This window comes from Moschus berezovskii, chromosome 10, assembly GCF_049115385.1.
Source record: "Moschus berezovskii isolate FMDL1 chromosome 10, NW_MosBer_1.0, whole genome shotgun sequence".
NCBI classification, from domain to species: Eukaryota; Metazoa; Chordata; class Mammalia; order Artiodactyla; family Moschidae; genus Moschus; species Moschus berezovskii.
This window is the reverse complement of record NC_142469.1, coordinates 59,123,141-59,145,669: the sequence shown is the minus strand read 5'-3', so window position 1 is coordinate 59,145,669 and position 22,529 is coordinate 59,123,141. Positions and strand designations below refer to the sequence as shown.

Here is a 22,529-nt window from a genome sequence, read left to right as displayed (position 1 = left end):
ATTAAGATATCCCATCACCAGCATCCTGATGATCCCCTTCTCCCAACTCCTGAGCTGAGTCTCTGTTTTCTGGACCCCATGTCTTCATTCTAGCTATACCTTCTCATTCTGCTGATGCCACATCCTGAGAAAAGGTGAAGTTTTGAAACTTTTAAAATTTTACCCTCACATTTGATTGAGACTTTGTGTAGATGTTGTTTTTCAGGTTAGAAAATAGTATCTTCTAGTCTTCACTATTGCTTTTGCCTATTCTTGGTTCTCTTTGTATGAACCTCCTTCTCCTACTATTACTATTTATTTATTTTAATTTTTATTTTTATTGGAGGCTAATTATTTTACAATATTATATTGGTTGGTTTTGCCATACATTGACATGAATCCGCCCTGGGTGTACATGAGTTCCCCCTCCCGAAACCCCCTCCCACCTCCCTCCTCCCCTTATCCTCCCTCTGGGTCATCCCCGCATACCAGCCCAGAGCATCCTGTAACATTCATCGACCCTGAACTGGCGATTCGTTTCACATATGATAATATACATGTTTCAATGCCATTCTCCCAAACCATCCCACCCTCACCCTCTCCCACAGAGTCCCAAAGACTGTTCTATACATCTGTGTCTCTTTTGCTGTCTCGTATACAGGGTTATCATTTGCATCTTTCTAAATTCCATATATATGCGTTATACTATTTATTTTTGTATGTAAAATAATACAAAAGCTTGTAGTATCTTTCTTTAATCTCCAGTATTCTGAATTTTCACACATATGTGCTTTAGTGTGAGTCTATTTTTATCCATTTTGCTGAGAACTCAATTCAGAGAGCCCTTTCTATTGAAAGCTTATGTCCTTTACTTACCTGGTGGCTCAGACGATCAAGAGGCAGGAGACCTGGGTTGGATCCTTGAGTTGGGAAGATCTCCTAGAGAAGGGAATGGCAATCCACTCCAGTATTATTGCCTGGAGAATTCCATGGACAGAGGAACCTGGTAGACAATAGTCTATGGAGTTGCAGAGTCAGGTACGATTGAGTGACTTTCAATTCAGAGAGCCCTTTCCATTGGAAACTTATGTCCTTTACTAGTGAGATTTATATATATACAAATATATATTATACAATTGAAATATATATACTATTGAAATACATATGCAATTGAAAATTGTTCCCCTTAACTTGCTCTGTTTTGTCTTTCTGAATTTTCTGATACTTCGATGTTAAGTTGCCAGGACTATTTCTCGTTTCCTCTGTATTCTAGGAGATTTTCTTAATTTTTACTTCCAAACATTGTTAGTTTCTTTCATTTTTGTTACCATATTTTTAATTTTCAGTAATTTTTTTTTCTGTTCCATTTCATGATCCTGCTTCATGGATGCAATCTATTTTTGTCTCTCAGAGGATATTAAGGATTAATTTCTTTGAGGTTTTCAACCCCCTGCATAGTCAGGTTCTCTGTGTTTTGTTTCAGTCTCTATCTTCCATTCAGAGGTGTCAGCTTATATTTCAGGATAGCTCACTGAGGCTATTTAAAAGTCTTAAATGAATAGTTGGGGTTTTCAATGAGGAGTTTGAATAAATGGTAATCTCAAAGAGCCAGATTAGATTTTGGGAGAAATATCTGATACTCATTTCTATAAAACTTTTCTTCTTGACTGATCAGAATCCCCAGGGAAAAGACTGCACTGCCTTTTTGGATGGTATAAACCTATGCTGTTGTGTGCTTAGTCACTCAGTCATGTTTAACTCCTTGCAATCCCATGGACTGTAGCCTGCCAGGCTCCTCTGTCCATTGGGATTCTCCAGGCAAGAATACTAAAGTGAGTTGCCATCCCCTTCTCCAAGGCATCGTCCCAACAGGGACTGAATCCAGATCTTCTGCATTGCAGGTGGATTCTTTACCATCTGAGCCACCAGGGAAGCTCTGGCTACCAGCAATATGGTAAGTGAGAGGGCTTGTCTCAGATTCAGAGGAAATTTTTCACTTAACGCCCCTGTTTTCATACAATAATCTTGCCTTCAAATTTACCTGGTATTCTGGAGTCCAAAGACCCTACAGTTTACAATCCTTAGAGAATAAATCTCTGATTTTCTGCCTGGTTAAAAGAGGATATTGTTTTGGCTTTATGCAATAGAAAAATGAACAGAGAAGCTGAAGGAAACCAGGATATGTCACTTCAAAATATGCCTCTTTGACATAAAAATTATTTTGAACTGAAAGCAATCAATAAGCAGAAAACCCCGGAAAAGTTCCCCATTTTCTGCCTAAAGGCAGGAAATAAATTCTCCTTTTACTAAAGACAGACTCTTATCAGCCCAGAGATGGCACCAGAGGAATCTGCAAGCAAATTTTACTCCATTAGTTTCCTCCCATATACTTACCCTGTGACATTTTGCTGGCCTTGAAGGCCTAAAACTGCCTTCCTCTGTTGCAACATTTCTCTACAAACATACTGTCCTTTGCTGAAGATGCTGTATAGGCTGGGCTTCTAAATAACCATTTTGAAATATTATTTTGGGTTTAGATTTCTCTTGCTGATGTGTACAGCCTGCAGTAATAAACTGCTGTCTTTCTCTTGTCAAAGAGTTCCAGCTGAAAGCCTAAGATGGGAGAGGTAAAAGTTTTGCCTCCTCTACAGGATTGTCTTCTGCCTCCACAAACTTTCAATTAACTCTTCTGTTTCAGTTCAATTCAGTTCAGTCGCTCAGTCGTGTCTGACTCTTTGCCACCCCATGGACTGTAGCACATCAGGCTTCCCTGTCCATCACAAACTCCCTTCTGTTTATAGCCCCCAATTCACCTGCACTCCCACAGGCACACCATGCCACACATTCCTCCACCACTGAGAACTCTGTAGTATAACTCGAGTTATTTTCTAGATCTTTATATTTCTCAGGTCTGCTAATTAAGTTATTGACCATCCACCTACTTTGCCAGCTCCCAGATTTTTGCAGTTGGCTCCTCTCCATTTCCTTTGTCCTTTTAGGTTGAAAAGCTAAAATCTCTTCACTGTCATTTTAGCATGGACTGAAGTGGGCGGCCAAAGTTCAGTTCAACTTCCCTGCTTTACTAGATATTGGCCGTTATTTTCTCTGGTCTAGTAAGTTGCTAGAGTCTTCTAATTTCTTGATCATATCAGTCTTCTGTTTAGAAATAATCGCTTTTCTGTTGACTAAAGCAACTATTTTCCATTGAGTAGTTGTTCTCAATCTGTTAACTGTCACCACCACTGTTCATAGAAGCAATTTTCCATCAGAATTATCTCTCAGTGTAACAATTAATTTTCTTACATTTCTTAGGGATATGATGTTTCATATGGTACTAGCCTACCATATGGCTCATTACCTATGATTTCCACTGACCCTTGCACCAGCCAAAATTGGCTGGGTTTTTTTGTTGTTGTTGTTCCCTTAGTCTGACATGTATTTTCTCTCTCTCTCTCACTTTGTTTATGCCATTCCTGTATATCTAGAATACAAATCCTTTTGAGCAACAAATCCTTTAAAGCCCAGGCCAAATGGAGCTTTCCCTCCACTCTGAGCACCTTAGAGCTGTGTACTTCACACATAGCACTTTGTACACCTCATTTGGTTTTTACTAAACTAAACATATTATTTATATCATTATTTCCCTTCCTTTAGATAAGGAATTGTAGGAATTGTATCTTATTCTTATACCTTTGCCAATGCAACACACACGTGGGTTCATTTAACTGAATTAAGACTATCCAAACCATAATACATAAGGATTATATAATGACTTATAAAGCCTTAAAATATTTTTCCTCTTTTATTTATTTGAAAAAGCACCAAGATTTAAATCAAAAGATAAACCCCATTCACATCTTCATCTTTACTGGCTTAACTGATTCATAGCAATTGTAAAACTCTAAGCATAGTCTGAAATTTGGTTACAAATTGTATATCTATGAGGGAAAAATCATTTCCCTAAGTATAATTTTTTCTATAAAATATATCCATCAAAATTTCTGTGCCACTTACTGTAGAGAAATTGCAGATGACTCACTAAATCAATTTACTCAGGTAAAAGAACATTGCTGGCTTGAGGGGTTATGGGGATTATTATAGTAACTTCAGAAAGATAGCCAAGTACCTTCTCTGAACCATTTTTAAAATCTATCTCAGCACTGAAAATATTGTGTGTTAGCAGGAAGAGAAGGCAATTGACAGTTGCACAAGCTCAGTGGAAATATCTAGTGTTGTCAAAATAAATCCAGCTTTAGACTCAACACCCCCCATTCTTATTTTCAGAGCCATATTTCAAAAAGTTATTTCTGATTAATATTAGTCATTCCATCTTGTTCCATTTAATATAAATAGCTCCCATTCATTGAGCATTTCATGTTAAATACTTTATATACTTTTTATTTAATAATTATAAAATCTCTTTAGATGTTATTCTTCCCATTTTTGCAAATATGTAAAATCAGGTTTAAAAGGAAGCTAAGTAAATTGTCTAAGGTCAGAAAACAGATAGTGTCCTTTTTCTCTTATTTAATGATTGTAAGTACTTGGTGTTATTTTCACAAGCTAGTTGCCTATATATCCTTGAAGCAGAATTTTCATTTTTCAGCTTTTCTCCAAGAATCAGTGGAAAAGCAATGCTAGGTAAAGGTTTGCTTGTTATCTAGAGTGAACAGTTAAAAGGAAGATTACCTATGCAGACAGTATCTACAGTGCATATCCTCTGCACAATATTTGTCTGTTTAGTTCTGTTTGTCATCTATGTTTACCCAAGGGAGATGGAAACTGCATTCTTGAGAGCTGTCTGTCTTCCTTTCTTTCATCTTCTGAAAAACACCATTTTGCCTTGTGCTGCCTCGGCATCCAGCAATATAGCCCTGCCCTAGTATCCACAGGAGTTTTCATCAATTCAGCACAGTCTGTCTAAACCCCCTGCTTTTTATTAGTTGCTTTTTAGGAACATATATTATAATGGGAATCATATTTTTTCTTTAGGACAAAGCTAAAGATCCAAACTTTTGTTGTTGGTTGTATATCCATTACTGTGCTACAATTTTAAAAGCTCCCTAGTTTGAGACCCTTCCATAACCACACCATCTCTTCAGCAACAGAACTGAGGCTATATTCATGATCAACCACTCAGCATCAAATAAATGGCAAACAGAGCAAAGAACAAGCACTCACTAAATATTTCTTGAACTTCTATCATTTACAATGTGATAAATATTGAGTTGATACACAGATAAATAAAAAGAGTATCACTATACTGCAAATACACAGAGGGCTTCCCTGCTGGCTCAGTGGTAAAGACTCTGCCTGACAATGAACCCTATAGATGTGGGTTCAACCTCTGGGTTGGGAAGATCCCCTGGAAAAGGAAATGGCAACCCACTCGAGTATTCTTGTCTGGGAAATCCTATGGACAGGGGAGCCTAGTGGGCTACAGTACATGAGGTCGCAAGAGAGTCAGACATGATTAGCCACTAAACAACAATGACAAATATACAGAGAGTTCTGATATACAGAGCACATACAATCAATCATCTAAGCTCTAAATTTGGCCTGAAACAAATATAATACTTTTTGGTTGACTATAGATGTCTTCCTGATCTGTTCAGCCTTCAGTAAATTTCTCTCCATGAATTAGACACATGAAAATTGTGAATACCTATGGTAGAATCTACATATTGAACTCCCAGGGGAAGATCTCAGATGTTAAGATATAAAGAGTGAGAAATTTTGAATTTTATCCTTTTTTATCAAACTTTCTTGCTTCTATCCTGCTGCCTACCCGTTCTACCTCCTCCATGTTCTCTCTCTCTCTCATACACACACACACACACACACACACACGTATACACACACACAACACGTATACACACACACACTGCTGTAAACTGAAAGGGTGTGTCCATCCCAAATTCATTTTAAAATACAATCCCAAGTATGATGGCATTTGAAAGTGGGTCCTTTGGGGAGGTGATTATGCCATGAGGATAGAGGCCTCATAAATGAGAGTCAGAGACCCCAGGGAGTTCCCATGGCCCTCCTTCCGGTGAGGCAAAGCGAGAAGCCACCTCTCTGTGAGCTAGGAAGCTTGTATTCACTAGAAACTGAACTTGCCAGTACCTTAATCTTGAACTTCCCAACCTCCAAAACTGTGAGAAATGCATTTCTATAGCTTATAAAGTCTATAATATTCTGTTATAGCAGCCCCAAAGGACTAAGGTGCACCTTCTAAGGCAACTTTGGTGGAAAAAAAAAAGTTCACTACAAGGCAATCTGAGAGAGAGAAGTGTGTGTGTGTTAGTCGCTCAGTAGTGTCCGACTTTTTGTAACCCTGTGGACTGTAGTCCACCAGGCTTCTCTGTCCGTGGAAGTCTCCAGGCAAGAATACTGGAGTGGGGAGCCATTCCCTTCTCCAGGGGATCTTCCAGACTCTGGGATTGAACCTAGGTCTCCTATACTACAGGCAGATTCTTTATTATCTGACCCACCAGGGAAGCCCGAGAGAGGAGATGGTTTATTATTTTGCTCTTTCGCTTTAGCAAAATTTTCAAAGACAGGTGCCCAACAATATTGCCTCAGATGCTGTCTAACGATGTAGTTCCAGATCACCATCCTCTGGAAATTCAGTGTGTCTGGTAAGACCAGGAATCTGTATTTAACAATCATTCACCAGGAGATTCTAAGGCAGTTCTGGGAAAGACCACATTTTTAGGAACTCTGTTTTAGAAAAAGAAAAGGGTTTTGATTTATTTATTAATCAATTTCCAGAGCTTGTAGCCAACCATATCCCACCTAGATCCCCCTAGTTGCACCCACCTCCTACAGGGTCTATTGCATCAGTGGGTAAATTCATCAAAGGGTAATATGTTATAGACATCAGGCTGTCTCCAGGAAGAGGTGTTGGCTATGATGAGGATGTGAGGTCCAGGGAAAATCAAGAAGAGGAGTTTCACAGGCTCAGTTGGAGTGTAGTTGTCTGGGGAGGCTGGGATGCTGCAAACTCTGCAAATTTGCACCCAAAATGCAAGTAATCACTTCATTTATTCAAACAATCAAACTCTTCTTCCCAAATATTTCCAGCTTCTCAAGACAGGGCCAGAGGAAAATAACAATCTTGTTCTATAAAACAGCTTAGTATATCTCAAATATAAAGTCCTTCACAACTGTTTTCAACCTGAGTCTAAATTTCAGGTTTTTTCTTCAATCTGTAGGCTCACTGACAGGATTCATAGCCTTAGTTAGCATGGATGGCTTGGCTTTGCAAGTTTCACTAGGAATTGGCACGAGAAAAAAAAAAAATAGAAATGTCTGAGTGGGCTAAATGGGAGCCTGGATCTCACAGGACATTGGATTAAGTACCAAAATTCCCCTCTGGGAATCAGTCTGGTGTGAATTGCATCTTCTCACTCTGCAGGCCTTGCAGACTGTCCACCCAGCCCCAGCTGGTAGCACTGCACTGAGAAGTCAGATAAGTACATGCAACTCTTGTGAGGAAAATGTGTGTCAGGTAAGGGGTAAATAAAGGAATATTTCAAATATATCCTTGGAAGTACAACAGTTCAGAGGTTTTAGAGAAATAGTCAAATCAGTGTTTTCCTGTTCTATTTTCTCAAAGTGCCCAGAGGCAGGAGTCACTTATAGGAGGGGATGAATCCTCTGAGACCATTAGTGCCAGAAAGGGCTCCTGTCAGTGCCCACTCAGATGGCAGAGGTGCACGTGAGTGGAACTGAATTGCAGCTACTTCCGCTGGTTATCTTTTGAGAGTTCAACCTCAAGAGTTCAACTACAGTCTCCTTCCTCCCAAAGCTATGCACCTTCTTGTGAGCAACACAGCCTCTCCGTCCAGGCTCACAGATGCAGAGTTGTCTACTCTTTCTCTCCTCCTACCCCAAGAGCTCTGCTCCAGTCCTCTGGGATGGGCACTCCCGCTGGTGAACATGCAGTACCCTTTCAAGCTTCCACTGTGCTCCTCCTCAGACAAATTTTCATCTTGCTTCTTCCTCTGTTAAAATGTGTCACGGTCTGTATTATTTACCTTTTCCAAAACCCTTCCATAAATCCCCAGCTGTTTTCCCTTCTCCTGTGCTCCTGAGGCACTTAGTTTGAATAACTGCCCTTGGCCTATGTATAAATGTCCATGTTTCTCCATGGAGAGTGTAGATGTAGATTGTTCTTTTCCAGGTAGGTGAGAAGTCCAACACAGTTCTCACTGGGCTTAAAAATCATCTGTAAGGCCAAGGTCTTTTTTGGAGGAAGGTCTTTTTTCTAAGGAAGCATATGCCTCCTTGCTTTTTTCAGCTTCTAGAGTCCCTGGTGGGGCTTCCCTGGTGGCTCAGAGGTTAAAGCGTCTGCCTCCAATGCGGGAGACCCGGGTTCGATCCCTGGGTCGGGAAGATCCCCTGGAGAAGGAAATGGTAACCCACTCCAGTATTCTTGCCTGGAGAATCCCATGGACGGAGAAGCCTGGTAGGCTACAGTCCACGGGGTCGCAAAGAGTCGGACACGACTGAGCGACTGAACGGAACGGAGAGTCCCTGGTGGCTCAGATGGTAAAGCGTCTGCCTACAATGCAGGAGACCTGGGTTCAATCCCTGGGTCAGGAAGAACTCCTGGAGAAGGAAATGGCAACCCACTCCAGTATTCTTGCCTAGAAAATCCCATGGACAGTGGAACCTGGTAGTCTATAGTCCATGGGGTCACAAAGAGTCCAACACGACTGAGCGACTTCACTTTCTTTTTTCTTTTAGAGTCCACTCACATTCCTTGGCTTGTGACCGTCTTCCTCCATCAAAAGTCAACAATTTCAAATCGCTCTCTCATCCTTCTTCCATAGTCATGTTTCTCTCTAAATTGGGCCAACTGGTGCAAGGTTAAATGTCCTATCCATGTCATCTAATTCAATCTTCAAGCACAAAATATATAATACTCTGTCACTGAAAGAAAGCTGGTAGGTTAAAGAATTGCCCCAAGTCAGACGCGAGAGACGCCGGGCTCCGGCGGCGCAGACGCGAGGGACGCCCTGCTCCGGCAGCGCAGACGCGAGGGACGCCCGGCTCCGGCGGCGCAGACGCGAGGGACGCCCGGCTCCGGCGGCGCAGACGCGAGGGACGCCCGGCTCCGGCGCAACCGACCACGTGCAGAATCATGGCTGAGAGGAGCTGCCCCGCACCCAGGGTTAGGGTGGTGGCTGAGAGGAGCTGTGGGTGCTTGGGCACCAGAGGGCCGAGAGGAGCTGATCCACATTCAAAGCAGGAGGGGCGGCCTTGAGGAGATACCCCTCGTCCAAGGTAAGGTACAGTGGCTGCACCTTGCTGGAGCAGCTGGGAAGAGATACTCCACGACCAAGTGGAATATAAGAATCCAGTGTTCTGGGGAGGAAGAAACAAGATGGCGGAGGGATAAGACGGCGAGACCACCCTCTCCCCCACAAATTCATCAAAAGAACATTTGAATGCGGAGTAAAGTCCACAAAACAACTTCTGAATACTGGCAGAGGACATCAGGCTCCCAGAAAAGCAGCCCATTGTCTTCTAAAGGAGAGAGAAGAAATCCAGCTCCACCCACCAGAACACCGACACATGCTTCCCTAACCAGGGAACCCGGACAAGTCACCCGTCCAACCCCACACACAGCGAAGAAACGACATAATAAAGAGAACTCCACAAACTGCAAGAAGAGGGAAAGGCCACCCCAAGCAAAGCAATATAAGCAAGATGAAGAGGAAGAGAAATACCCAGCAAGTAAAGGAACAAGATAATTGCCCACCAACACAAACAAAAGAAGAAGATATAGGGAATTTACCTGATAAAGAATTTCAAATTTTGATGGTAAAAATGATTCAAAATCTTGAAAGCAAAATGGAGTTACAGATAAATAACCTGGAGAAAAGGATTGAGAAGATGGAAGAAAGATTTAATAAGGACTTAGAAGAAATAAAAAAGAGTCAATATACAATGAATAATGCAATAGATGAGATCAGAAACACTCTGGAGGGAACAAACAGTAGAATAACAGAGACAGAAGACAGGATAAGCGAACTAGAAGATAGAATTGTAGAAATAAATGAAACAGAGAGGAAAAAAGAAAAACGAATTAAAAGAAATGAGGACAATATTAGAGACCTCTGGGACAATGTTAAACGCTCCAACATTCGAATCATAGGAGTCCCAGAAGAAGAAGACAAAAAGAAAGACCATGAGAGAATACTTGAGGAGATAATAGTTGAAAACTTCCCTAAAATAGGGAAAGAAATAATCACCCAAGTCCAAGAAACCCAGAGAGTCCCCAACAGGATAAACCCAAGGCGAAATACTCCAAGACACATATTAATCAAATTAACAAAGATCAAAGACAAAGAACAAATATTAAAAGCAGCAAGGGAAAAGCAGCAAGTAACACATAAGGGGATTCCCATAAGGATAACAGCTGATCTTTCAACAGAAACTCTTCAGGCCAGAAGGGAGTGGCAAGACATAAAGTGATGAAAGAAAATACCCTACAGCCCAGATTACTATACCCAGCAAGGTTCTCATTCATATATGAAGGAGAAATCAAAAGCTTTACAGACAAGCAAAAGCTGAGGGAATTCAGCATCACCAAACCAGTTCTCCAACAAATGCTAAAGGATCTTCTATAGACAGGAAACACAGAAAGAGTGTATAAACTTGAACCCAAAGCAATAAAGAAAATGGCTATGGGATCGTACTTATCAATAATTACCTTAAACGTAAATGGGTTGAAATTTTCAAAAAGGCTAGGAAACAATTCTCATAGCCATCAATACTTCAGTGTTGAGTTCATGAATAGTTTTTAAAGTTTGGGACAAACTGTAGTATTTGCTATTTGAAGTACTATTTGTAATTGGCATATTACGATGTAACATTGGTCTTCATTTCCAACTTAAAACGCCTAAAAATGCCTAACAGGTTTTTAGATTTGTGAATTTTAGTTGAAATGTATTTTACAATGTTACTAAACCTGCAGAAATATTGAAATATTTCAGAGAACTTATTCACTGTACATTTAATTTATTTTATTTATAAAAGTTATGAACTGTAAAAAAAAAAAAAGAATTGCCCCAAGTCATCCAGGCAGGACAGAAAGAAACACATTGGTCTGGCTATTGTCATCCATTCTGACTCTTCAACTGACTAAAATTCACTACATAACATCCTCAATTTAAGTAGAGAGAAAAGGAAAACTTGCACTTCCATTCACACAATAACTGTCACAGCCATAATTTGCTCTGCTTTTATCCCCCTCCCCATACAACCCCCATACTCAGACTTGATCATCAATTTTTGATGGCTTCCTCTTTCTGAAATTCTCCAGTATAAACTCAACATCCTCCTGGAGGAGACACATAATTACTGCATTATATCAGAAACAGAATTGATGATGTGAATGAAGGTCAAAGATGAAAAGTGAATCTAGAGGGCACTGAGGTTAAGACCTATGCTATTCTCTCTTTTTTATATAACTAAGACATTAAGGGGGTGGCCATACAGCACGCAGGATCTTAGTTCCCTGACCAGGGATTGAACCCCCTCCACTAGCAGTGGAAGTATAGAGTCTTAACCACTGGACCACCAGAGAAGTCTTGATGCTGTCTTCTTTAAAACTACCAATGGGGGCTTCCCTGGTGGCTCGCCCCCCTGGTGGTTCAGACAGTAAAGCGTCTGCCTGCAATGCAGGAGACCCGGGTTCTTTCCCTGGGTTGGGATGATCCTCTGGAGAAGGAAATGGCAGCCCACTCCAGTACTCTTGCCTGGAAAATTCCATGGACGGAGGAGCCTGGTAGGCTACAGTCCATGGGGTCGCAAGGAGTCGGACACGACTGAACGACTTCACTACTCACCTTACTTTCTGAAATTGGCCCAACTGGCACAGTGTTAATCATGATCAAAGCCTACACAGATGGTTTCTTCTATCAGATTACCTCCACCCTTCACAGACAGCAGACAGCCCTCCCAGTTCAGTTCGGTTCAGTTCAGTCACTCAGTCGTGTCCGACACTTTGCGACCCCATGAATCACAACACACCAGGCCTCCCTGTCCATCACCAACTCCCAGAGTTCACTCAAACTCATGTCCATCGAGTTGGTGATGCCATCCAGCCATCTCATTCTCTGTCGTCCCCTTCTCCTGCCGCCCCCAACCTTTCCCAGCATCAGAGTCTTTTCCAGTGAGTCAACTCGTCGCATGAGGTGGCCAAAGTATTGGAGTTTCAGCTTTAGCATCAGTCCTTCCAATGAACACCCAGGATTGATCTCCTTTAGAATGGACTGGTTGGATCTCCTTGCAGTACAAGGGACTCTCAAGAGTCTTCTCCAACACCACAGTTCAAAAGCATCAATTCTTCGGCAATAGCTTTCCTCACAGTCCAACTCTCACATCCATACATGACCACGGAAAAAACCATAGCCCTGACTAGATGGACCTTTGTTGGCAAAGTAATGTCTCTGCTTTTTAATATACTATCAAGGTTGGTCATAACTTTCTTTCCAAGGAGTAAGCGTCTTTTAATTTCATGGCTGCAGTAGGCATCACTTTAAAAATCAGAGAAATTGATTTTAGCTTTTGAGGTGATGTTGTAACATTGTCATTCTTCCCATTTGGCAAAGAGTTACATTGCAAAGCACAAATCTCTCCCTCCCCACTCCTCCCTCACTCTTCCAAGTATACCCATGTTGGGAGATACGCTTACCGCTGAAGAGGGAATTCATAAGGCCTGGACTCCATCTTAGGCCTGTTCATGCTGATCATGCTCGGCCACCTCTCCAACAGACTCTGAACTCTGTGCTTAGTGCCTATGGAAACTACAATAGAAAGATAAGACCCCCTCTAGATAGGGGAATCTTGAAGAACACATCCAGGTTGCTCATCACCTAAGAGAAAGCATATTCTAATCACCCCTGCCTCCGGACAGGTCTTAAATTCTTTCCGTGTCTATCGGAATGTAATTACAAGCTTATTGATTATTAACTGTTTGAACACCTAACACGTGAATGATGGGGTTATTGTGATTGTATTTACCCTTCCTTTGTTTTATGTAAGTTTCAAGGAAATTGGGTGGTGGGTTCAATGTACACATAGGGTATAAAAGATTTTCACAAATGGTGGTCAGGGTCCTTGGCTAAGAGGAGACTCTGCCTTGGGTCCGCCGGTGTAATAAACTGCACTCCACTATCTGCATTGTCCTTCTGAGTGAGTTTGTTTCCTGGAACGCGTGGCTACAACACCACCAGGCACTCTGGTTAAGTCAGGATCTGTTTAGGTCAGTCTGGGCTACTATCACAGAAAAGCATAGAATGGCTGACAAATAAACAACATAAATTTATTTTTCACAGTTCTGAAGGCTGAAACTCTGAGATGAGGATGCCAGTGTGGTCAGGTTCTAATGAGGGTCCTCTTCCAGACTGCACACTGCTTTCTTCTCCTTGTATCCTTGTATCCTCCTCCCAAGGTGAGGACAGTGCTAGAGAGCTCTCCAGGGTCTCTTTTGAAAGGGCACTCATCCCATTCGTGAGGGGTCCAGGGCTCTAACTCCTAATACCCCACATTGTGGGGGGTTAGAATTCCAACATATGAATTTGGTAGGACACAAATTCAGATCGTATCAGGATCATTCGTCTTTCCTCTTCCATGTTCATCAGCTCATCCATCTCTCTACCTTTCTTGGGTATGCATGTTGTCTCTTTAATGTTAAACAGAAGACTTTTAACAATTCTTTCACATTAGAGCCACAGAGTCTTATCTGTGACTACTTTCAAGTCCCAAAGGATTATTATTATGCAGTCCTGTCCAACTCTTTGTGACCTCATGAACTGCAGTCCACCAAGCTCCTCTGTCCATAGAATTTTCCAGGCAAGAATACTGGAGCAGGTTGCCATTTCCTACTTCAGAGGATCTTCCTGACCCAAGGATCAAACTTGTCTCCTAAATCTCCTGCACTGGCGGGTAGATTCTTTACCAGTGAGGTACCTGGGAGGCCTCAAATGATTATTTAATAATCATTAATAGAAAGATTTTGGGTTTCAGTAAAGGGAATTTTTGTTGGAGGGAAAAAGCACTTTTGTGCTATTCCTCGTGGTAGGCCACATGACCAATCACTCATTTGAAAGATGTCTATTTTCCTTTCTCTTAGTTATATTAGTGTCCTAAAAGATTTCTTATTCAAAGTGAATACTTAAAATGAGCCCTCTGTTGAGTATGTGAGTAAAGACCGGTGAGTGGTTACAGGTAAAGGACCAGGCTGTGCTATCATCGGGAATTCTGAAATTTAGCCCAATGCATTGACTATCTTGCTATGGAAAATATGTGGGGGTCAGAACATTGTATATGCTTCTGATGGTAAATAATTTGTTTAATTTTTTTTTTCACATTACTGTAACAGATAGTAATTTAATCGGAAAAGGCCTAGAGAAGGATAATGAGGATAGTTAATGTTTGGAAAGGTATATGCTTTGTAACTAGACTGCCAAAGTAAGATTAATTAGCCATTACAGGAGAACCACATGAATAAATTGATCAGAGTTATAAAATACATCCATTTTTTCCATTTAACCATCCTATAAACTCCCAAAGACTTCATTAAATTTCTATGACTAAAAGAAATATAAATAATAATTTTTTTAAATACCAGATACTTTCCAGATATATTAAGGCTATAATGTGTGTTTAAATAGAGCTGAAGAATGAAATAAATGAATTTTGGGTTGACAATATCATTAGATCACTTCGATACTAAGGGCAGTGATTCTTACATTGGCTCATAAAATGGGCTATGGTTAATATCATTAAGTTACTGTCCTCGTATTCATATTCCAATTCTAATATTCATAGTTCCTTGATTAACCAACATGGCCAAAAAGAGAATTTACCCTGTCAAAATTATTCAGTCTTTTGAGTCTTATAGTTCAGTCACTCAGTGTCTGACTGCAGCACGCCAGTCTTCCCTATCCAACACCAACTGCCAGAGCTTGCTCAAACTCATTTCCATAGAGTTGGTGATGCCATCCAACCATCTCATCCTCTGTCGTCCCCTTCTCCTCCTGCCTTCAATCTTTCCCAACATCAGAGTCTTTTCCAATCAAGAATAATCACCTTTCATTAGTTAATCTCAGAAAATTTTAGAAAAGTACGTTATACTACAGAAAATTTTGAAAGTAAAAAACCAAAAACCCCAAAACTCTGATAATTCTTATTGCTCTACTAAAACTACTATTAGTATTTTGATATATTTCTTTTCAGGCTTTTATTTTCTATGCAGTTGTACAGAGATGCAGTCTTAATGTAGAGATATAAATAACCAGCACTTCTGTTTCTGCCAAAAGCATTTTCCCGTATTTCTTATCTTCCTACTCAGCCTTTTTAAGCTGCATAGTATTCCAACAAAAGATTATATAACAGTCTACTTATTAGTTCATTTTCTGATTTTTGCTATTAAAAGACATTAGAGTAGTTAAGAGAACATCCTTTGACGCCAGTGTTTCTACCAGTAATCAGCTGCTTGATCGTAAATATGCTACTTAATCTTTCTGCAGAATCTCACACAAAGAGACACTTAGTAAGCTTTCAATTAATATTTGTTGAACAAATGAATTAATCTCTTCTATGGACTAAATAGTGTCCCCTCAAATTTGAACATATATTGAAATCCTAACCCCCAGTATTTCAGAATGTGACTTTACTCATTGATAGGCTCTTTAAAAGGTAATTAAGATTAAATGAGGTTATTGGGGTGGGTCCTAATGCAATACTGCTGATGAACTTATAAAAAGAGATTAAGACACAAACACTGAGGAATTTCTGCCAGCAAACAAGTTGAAACTTGCTGTATGACACAGGGAAACTCAAATAGTTGAAGCATGAAGGGGAAGGTTAGGAAAGGGAGTAATTAAAGCTGCACAAATGCAGTTTTTCATTGACATGCACAGAAGCTTCTTTAAACTTTGTTCATAGGTAAATGGCTATTTTGTACATCTTCACAGGCATCAGGAAAATTCCATTCTGCCTCAACAAAGGCACACGGTGCCTTGGTCTCAGCATAAGTGTGATTCCTAGGCTGTCCCAGAATCAGCAAAGGTGCATGCCTCAGGCTGAACACTGCTATCTTAACCGTGAAAATTACACAGGTGCCAGGCTAGACAATGAGTGCAACTGGAACCTCAGCAAAAGCCGATGGGCCTCACGAACAGTAGTGAGAGGATTTGATTACAGAAAAATAGTTTTTTCATGTGAGGCATTTTAGATATTTGGGGGTCATGTAAATTATTTGGTGCTTTTGCTTAGGTTTTCTATTGTTTGTTGTTTTGTTTTGCCAACTAGATCAAATCTTAAATTGTAACTATGTCTATAGGAACTACAGAAACATAGGGTGTGAATTTTTAGCTTTAAATTGTTCAGATGAGGCCTAGGTCATTAGTGAGATAGATTTCTCCAAATTCTGTAATGTTTTATGCTATTCTGAACTTCACTCATGACAAGTTGAAAATGGTGGGGGAGCTGAGCTGAGCTAAATGTGGCTTATCCACAGGGTCTTGAAAGTTTCCCCTGCTGTGACCTCAGGATGGCTCGATTGTTAATTACCTAAGTTTTTAAACTGCTTAAAAACTATACAATTCTCAAATTGTGGCTAAATTCATGGAAGAATGGTATATTTCATTAATAAATAAAAAAGGAAGAATGTGGCCTTTAATACAGAGACACATGCTACCTTCTTGGGCTCAAAGAAATATTGCAGAAACAGAGATGGCAATTTAAAAACCCTGTGCTTGGAACATTCTGCTTCTAGAAATCAAGTTTGCTCAGGAATCAAAAAGGAATTGAGAGCGATTAAAAAAACAAGTTGATTCAGTATTATACTCAGGAAAAGGGCTGTGGAAGAATGAAAACAAATCAAGGAAGACAGACTGATTAAACTGGAGGAAGAAAGAAATTTCCTCAGGAGAAAGATTAAGATCTGAGGAAACAGATGCAGATATTAAAGGAAATATGAGATTTTGAAGGCCAGAATAGATCAATAATGAGGAGAATATTATAATAAGTAATATGTTATTATAACAAAAATAACAAAGAAGCATTATACCAGTGAAGAATAAACAATATATTATACCAAAATATAATTATTATAACAAAATATAGTATTATGACAAAAATAATAACAAAGTAGGTGATATGAGGATAAAATGAGTGAGTACAAGAAAAGTCTTTAAAAAAGAAGTCTTTAGATAAACGTCTGCATATGGTAGCAATCTTACTACTCTCTATTGTCATTATTATCATTATTGTTGAGAGGTGTAAAGACACTAACGTAAGAAGCAGAATAAACAGTTAGATGCCACAGAGACTTCCTAAAAGAGGAGGAGCAGAAAGGAGAAGGAAGAACGGTTAATAGAAACAAATTCCACTTGGACTTAATCAAGAGGGTAACATGGCTAGCCAAGGTCTCTGATGTCTGAACACTGAGGAGCGTGGATCCTCACACGGCTTCTTGAAGGAAGCTTCTATGCAGAAAGGGGGTTCTCCAGCTGAAATAACTGAATTTGATGGAGAAATTTTTCCTAAGAATCCATTTTCATAAATGAAAGCAACTTTATAAGAAGAGGCAGAGGCCTCAGCCCCTGAGGCAAAGGACTGAAATGGCCACTCACAAAAGGGAGACTCCACCCTTGTTACAGCACAGAAATCCAGAAATACCATTCTGGATGATAGAGACCTGTACTTTTAAAAAAAAAATAATTTCAATTTTTGGCCACACAGCTTGGCACATGGTATATTAGCTCCCTGACCAGGAACTGAACCTGTGTCTCCTGCATTCGAAGCATGCCTTCTTAACCACTGGGCCACCAGGAAAGTTCAAGTTGTGTAATTTATTTTTTTATCCTAACAGCCTTTGGCCTTCGATTTCATTATCTAATCACTATTTCTGCCTATATCCTGCCCTAGATTCCACTGGGACATAAGTCTATCTTATTCATTCCCAGATTTCTAACACTTTAGCACAGTGCTTCGTATATATTTGCTGGACAAATAAATTGATAGGTATGGAAGACACTAAAGGGTTCACTTTTCTTTTGGTTCTGACCATTACAAATCATATAATTAGAAGCATAAGTATCCTTTGAAATTTTAAATGTATATTATTTTCCCTTGTCCTACTGTATATTGAACATAGGCCTCATGTTCTACGGAGGGCAGGGCACAATCACAGTTGTCTGCAAGGACAGCAAGTTAACACAGATGCCAAAAATTTTCTGCCCTAAAAGATCACAACAGAAAAACTCTGCCTGGTACCAAACCTAATATCTGAGTAATTACATTTTCCTGCTTCATTGCATGTCTTTCCCTATCTTTTTTAATTCCAGACATTTGCATTTAACAGGATAGTAGAAATTGAAGTCAGTATTATCCCTACCTACATTCTTCCAAGAAGGCTTGCCTTTCCTCTGTCCAGTAAATGAAGTGAGGTTGACCCCCAGGCTCTCAGAACTGAGTTGACTCAAGATGGATGGAGTTTTAGATCCAACTCAGTTCATCTTATTGTCAAATGGCTGAGGCCAAATCTGTGTTTATGACAGCCCCATTCCTCCAGCAGAGCTTTGTCTACTGAAGCCCCAGAAGACTGGAAAATCTCACTTTACTTTTCAGTCCAGGCCCCATCGTGCCTGTTGCCCCAGCACTTAGGAGATCCCTGCATTCACAGTGTTCCTCCAGACTCCAATTCAAGTCACCTCATTGTCAGTCACTCCATTCCTTTGACCAAAACAATGTGAGAGGAATTTATGTCAGTTAGTTACAAGCAGAAGCTTTAAAAGTCACTGCATGCTTCCTCATACATACTTTTCCTTCTTCCATGAGATTGGTGTGACTGTATTAGTTTCCTAGGGGTGTCATTACAGGGTGCCAAAAATGGGGGGAGGGGCAGGGAGGAGCTGCTTAACAGAATTTCTTGTCCGACAGTTCTGAAGTCTAGAAGGCCAAAGTCAAGGTGTTGGCAGGGTGTGAGAGAAGGATCTGTTCCAGGTGTCTCTCGCTGGATGATAGATGGCTGTCTTCTTGTTTCATATCACTTTTCTCTCTGTGCATGTCAGTCTCTATGTCCAAATTTCCCTTTTATAAGGACTCAATCACATTGGATTAGGGCACATGCTAATGATCTCATCTTACCTAATTACATCTGCAATGTCCCTGTTTCCAAATAAGGTCACTCTGAAGAATTCAGGGTTAAGATGTCAACATATGAATTTGAAGAGACATAATTCAACACATAACAATGTCCCACACCACAGCTGCTTTTTCATCCTGAATCCAAGAATGAAGGAGATACATGAAGGAAAGCCTTGTCGATCTACAGTTGACATTCAATACAAGCCACAGATAAATCTTTACTATTGTAGTTCACTGAGATCTCAGGGCTGGTTTGCCATCACTGTTTTACTTAACAAAAGCTGGCCAATTTAGGAGGGCATATTCGAGAAGTGTTGGCCCTAAGTCCAATCACTGCTGTCCTTATGAGAAGAAAAGGACACACAGAGATACAGATGCAGGGAAGAAAGCTACATGAAGACAGAAGGTTACGTGCAGAAGCTGGAGTGATGCATCTACAAACAATGAACACCCAGGATTACTGGAAGCTAACAGAAGTTAGCAAGAGGGAAAGGAGAATTCCTCCCCGGAAAGTTCAGAGGGAGCACAGTCTTGCCAACACTGTGATTTGAGACTTCTATTCTCTAGAACTGTGAAAAAAATAAATTTACTTTGTCTTAAGCCTCCCAGCTTGTGGCATTTTGTTATGGCAGCCCATTATGTTTGTTCTAGTGGGATCAATTGCTATTTTCATGGCAAAGCTTTTTTAATACTCTGTTTCGTGAAAGCCAGTAATTCTAAATGCTGTTTCCTCATCTTTTTATCTTAATGAAATGCCACCAAAATATGGCAAGAAGTTGCCTGAAACTGTCTCAGTGGTGGGGTATGCTTTATTTTGTCTTTTCGCACATTTCATGGATATTACAGTGGGAAGTTAAAAATGCATGCCAAGTACTCCTAAAGCTAACACTCTATTAATTCTCAAGTCTAATATGTTTAAGCATTCAGAAAGAGATCTTCTGTTGAAAAGTTAATCTCCTAAACCAACAAAGGAGAAGTAAAGTTGACAGTGTCAAGAACTGGACTCAAAATCTAGTAGGAAACAAATACCTAAAAACCAACCTTTCTGAGTCTTAAAATCTGATGTGCTCAGCTATAAAGAAATTCCAACTGCCTGCACAGAGCTGGCCTTACCTATGATGCCCCTAAGGTACTAGAAGAGAAGGAATCATTTTATCATTAATTTTATAGCAGTGGTTCAGGGTCACCATTTGGTGTGTGCTCAGGGTTAGGCTCTTGCCAAGGTAACTCCTGTTAGATCTCAAGGAGGGCCGAGTGGGGAATCTAAACGTGAAAGCCAGAGTCACATCATTGACCTCTCATTGAACTGGCATCAGCAGCAATAAACAGCATGAGCACTTACCACAAGTGGGAAGGCACCTGTTACCTTTGTAACCTTAGGCAGAGTGATTAGACAATCGGGGGCTGTGTTGAGCAGCAGAAAGTGACAGACTGACTATGGCCCTTGCAGAGGCAGCAGGAAATAAGGATTTGCAGCTTTGGGACAGTAACCCAACAAAAGGGACTAATTATTGGGGATGGGATTGCTTATTAATATATATTTATTATACTTAATACTTATAAATGAATTATACAATCATTGAAGAATCATTCAGACAATACAGAAATTAAGCCAGCATCATTCCCAGAAGTTATCTGTTAATATGTATAGATCTCTAGAATTTTTCTATTTCTCTAATAACATAGTTTTCCCTCTCTTTTTACTATCTATTTATAAAATAGGATTATATTTTTTTACAATTTGCTTATTGGATTTAACAATACAGAAACACTTTTACAATATTATACATCTACTTGTCTATTTTTTACTTTTTAGAGCAATGCTATTATTTTAATAAAAATGAGCATTCTCATTCCAAAATATTGAAACTCTCTAAAAAGTACAGAAATCGTAGCAAAAAATATATACAAAATGTAAACAACTAAAAATAACTCTCAATAACATTAAATGAGCTTCATTCCAGATATTTATTTATGTATAAATACATATAAAATAATAGATATGGATAGATATATATATAAAGTTTTTAATATATGTAATACTTTAAGAAATATTTTACTTGAATTTAAACAAAAGGATAATTTTTAAAACTGAAACAAAATAGAAGAATGATGAAATAGACAAATATCCCTTCTGACAAAGGGAATTAGTTGGTTAAGTTATAAGGAAAAATATAAAGCCATTAAAGAGGTTGGTTTTATAATGTTTTAAACTACCTACTTCAAAGAAGCCTACAAATATTTAGCTTTAACTTCATGTACAAAAGCATTTAGTGTTGTAGCAGACATTATCAAGCACTTATTTCTGCTCCCTCCCATCTTCCCCTCCCCCTGAAATCTGTTTATTCCAGTTTCCCTCCTTCTAATAACAGTGTGCTTTAGGACAGGACAGAGGGTGAGTCTTCATTGGTCACCATCAGTTCAGTTCAGTTCATTTCAGTTCAGTTCAGTACAGTCGCTCAGTCGTGTCAGACTCTTTGCAACCCCATGTATCACAGAACGCCGGGCCTCCCTGTCCATCACCAACTCCCAGAGTTCACAAAAACTCATGTCCATCAAGTCGGTGATGCCATCCAGCCATCTCGTTCTCTGTTGTCCCCGTCTCCTCCCGCCCCCAATCACTCCCAGCATCAAAGTCTTTTCCATTGAGTCAACTTGTCGCATGAGGTGGCCAAACTATTGGAGTTTCAGCTTTAGCATCAGTCCTTCCAATGAACACCCAGGATTGATCTCCTTTAGGATGGACTGGTTGGATCTCCTTGCAGTCCAAGGGATTCTCAAGAGTCTTCTCCAGCACCACAGTTCAAAAGCATCAATTCTTTGGCGATCAGCTTTCTTCACAGTCCACCTCTCACATCCATACATGACCACGGGAAAAACCATAGCCTTGACTACACAGACCTTGGTTGGCAAAGTAATACCTCTGCTTTTTAATATACTATCTAGGTTGGTCATAACTTTCCTTCCAAGGAGTAAGCGTCTTTTAATTTCATGGCTGCAATCAGCATCCACAGTGATATTTCAACCCAAAAAAATAAAGTCTGACACTATTTCCCCATCTATTTCCCATGAAGTGATGGGACCAGATGCCATGATCTTCATTTTCTGAATGTTGAGCTTCAAGTCAACATTTTCACTCTCCTCTTTCACTTTCATCAAGAGGCTTTTGAGTTCCTCTTTCTGCCATAAGGGTGGTGTCATCTGCATATCTGAGGTTATTGATATTTCTCCCAGCAATCTTGATTCTAGCTTGTGTTTCTTCCAGCCCAGCGTTCCTCATGATGTACTCTGCATATAAGTTAAATAAGCAGGGTGACACTATACAACCTTGACGTACTCCTTTTCCTATTTGGAACCAGTCTGTTGTTCCATGT

The 22,529-nt window shown here is 40.0% G+C and overlaps 1 pseudogene; it reads right to left on the bottom strand.

Annotated features, from left to right (window-relative positions):
* Window positions 1–22,529, bottom strand: part of LOC129560791 (uncharacterized) — a 176,464-nt pseudogene that overhangs the window by 6,766 nt on the left and 147,169 nt on the right.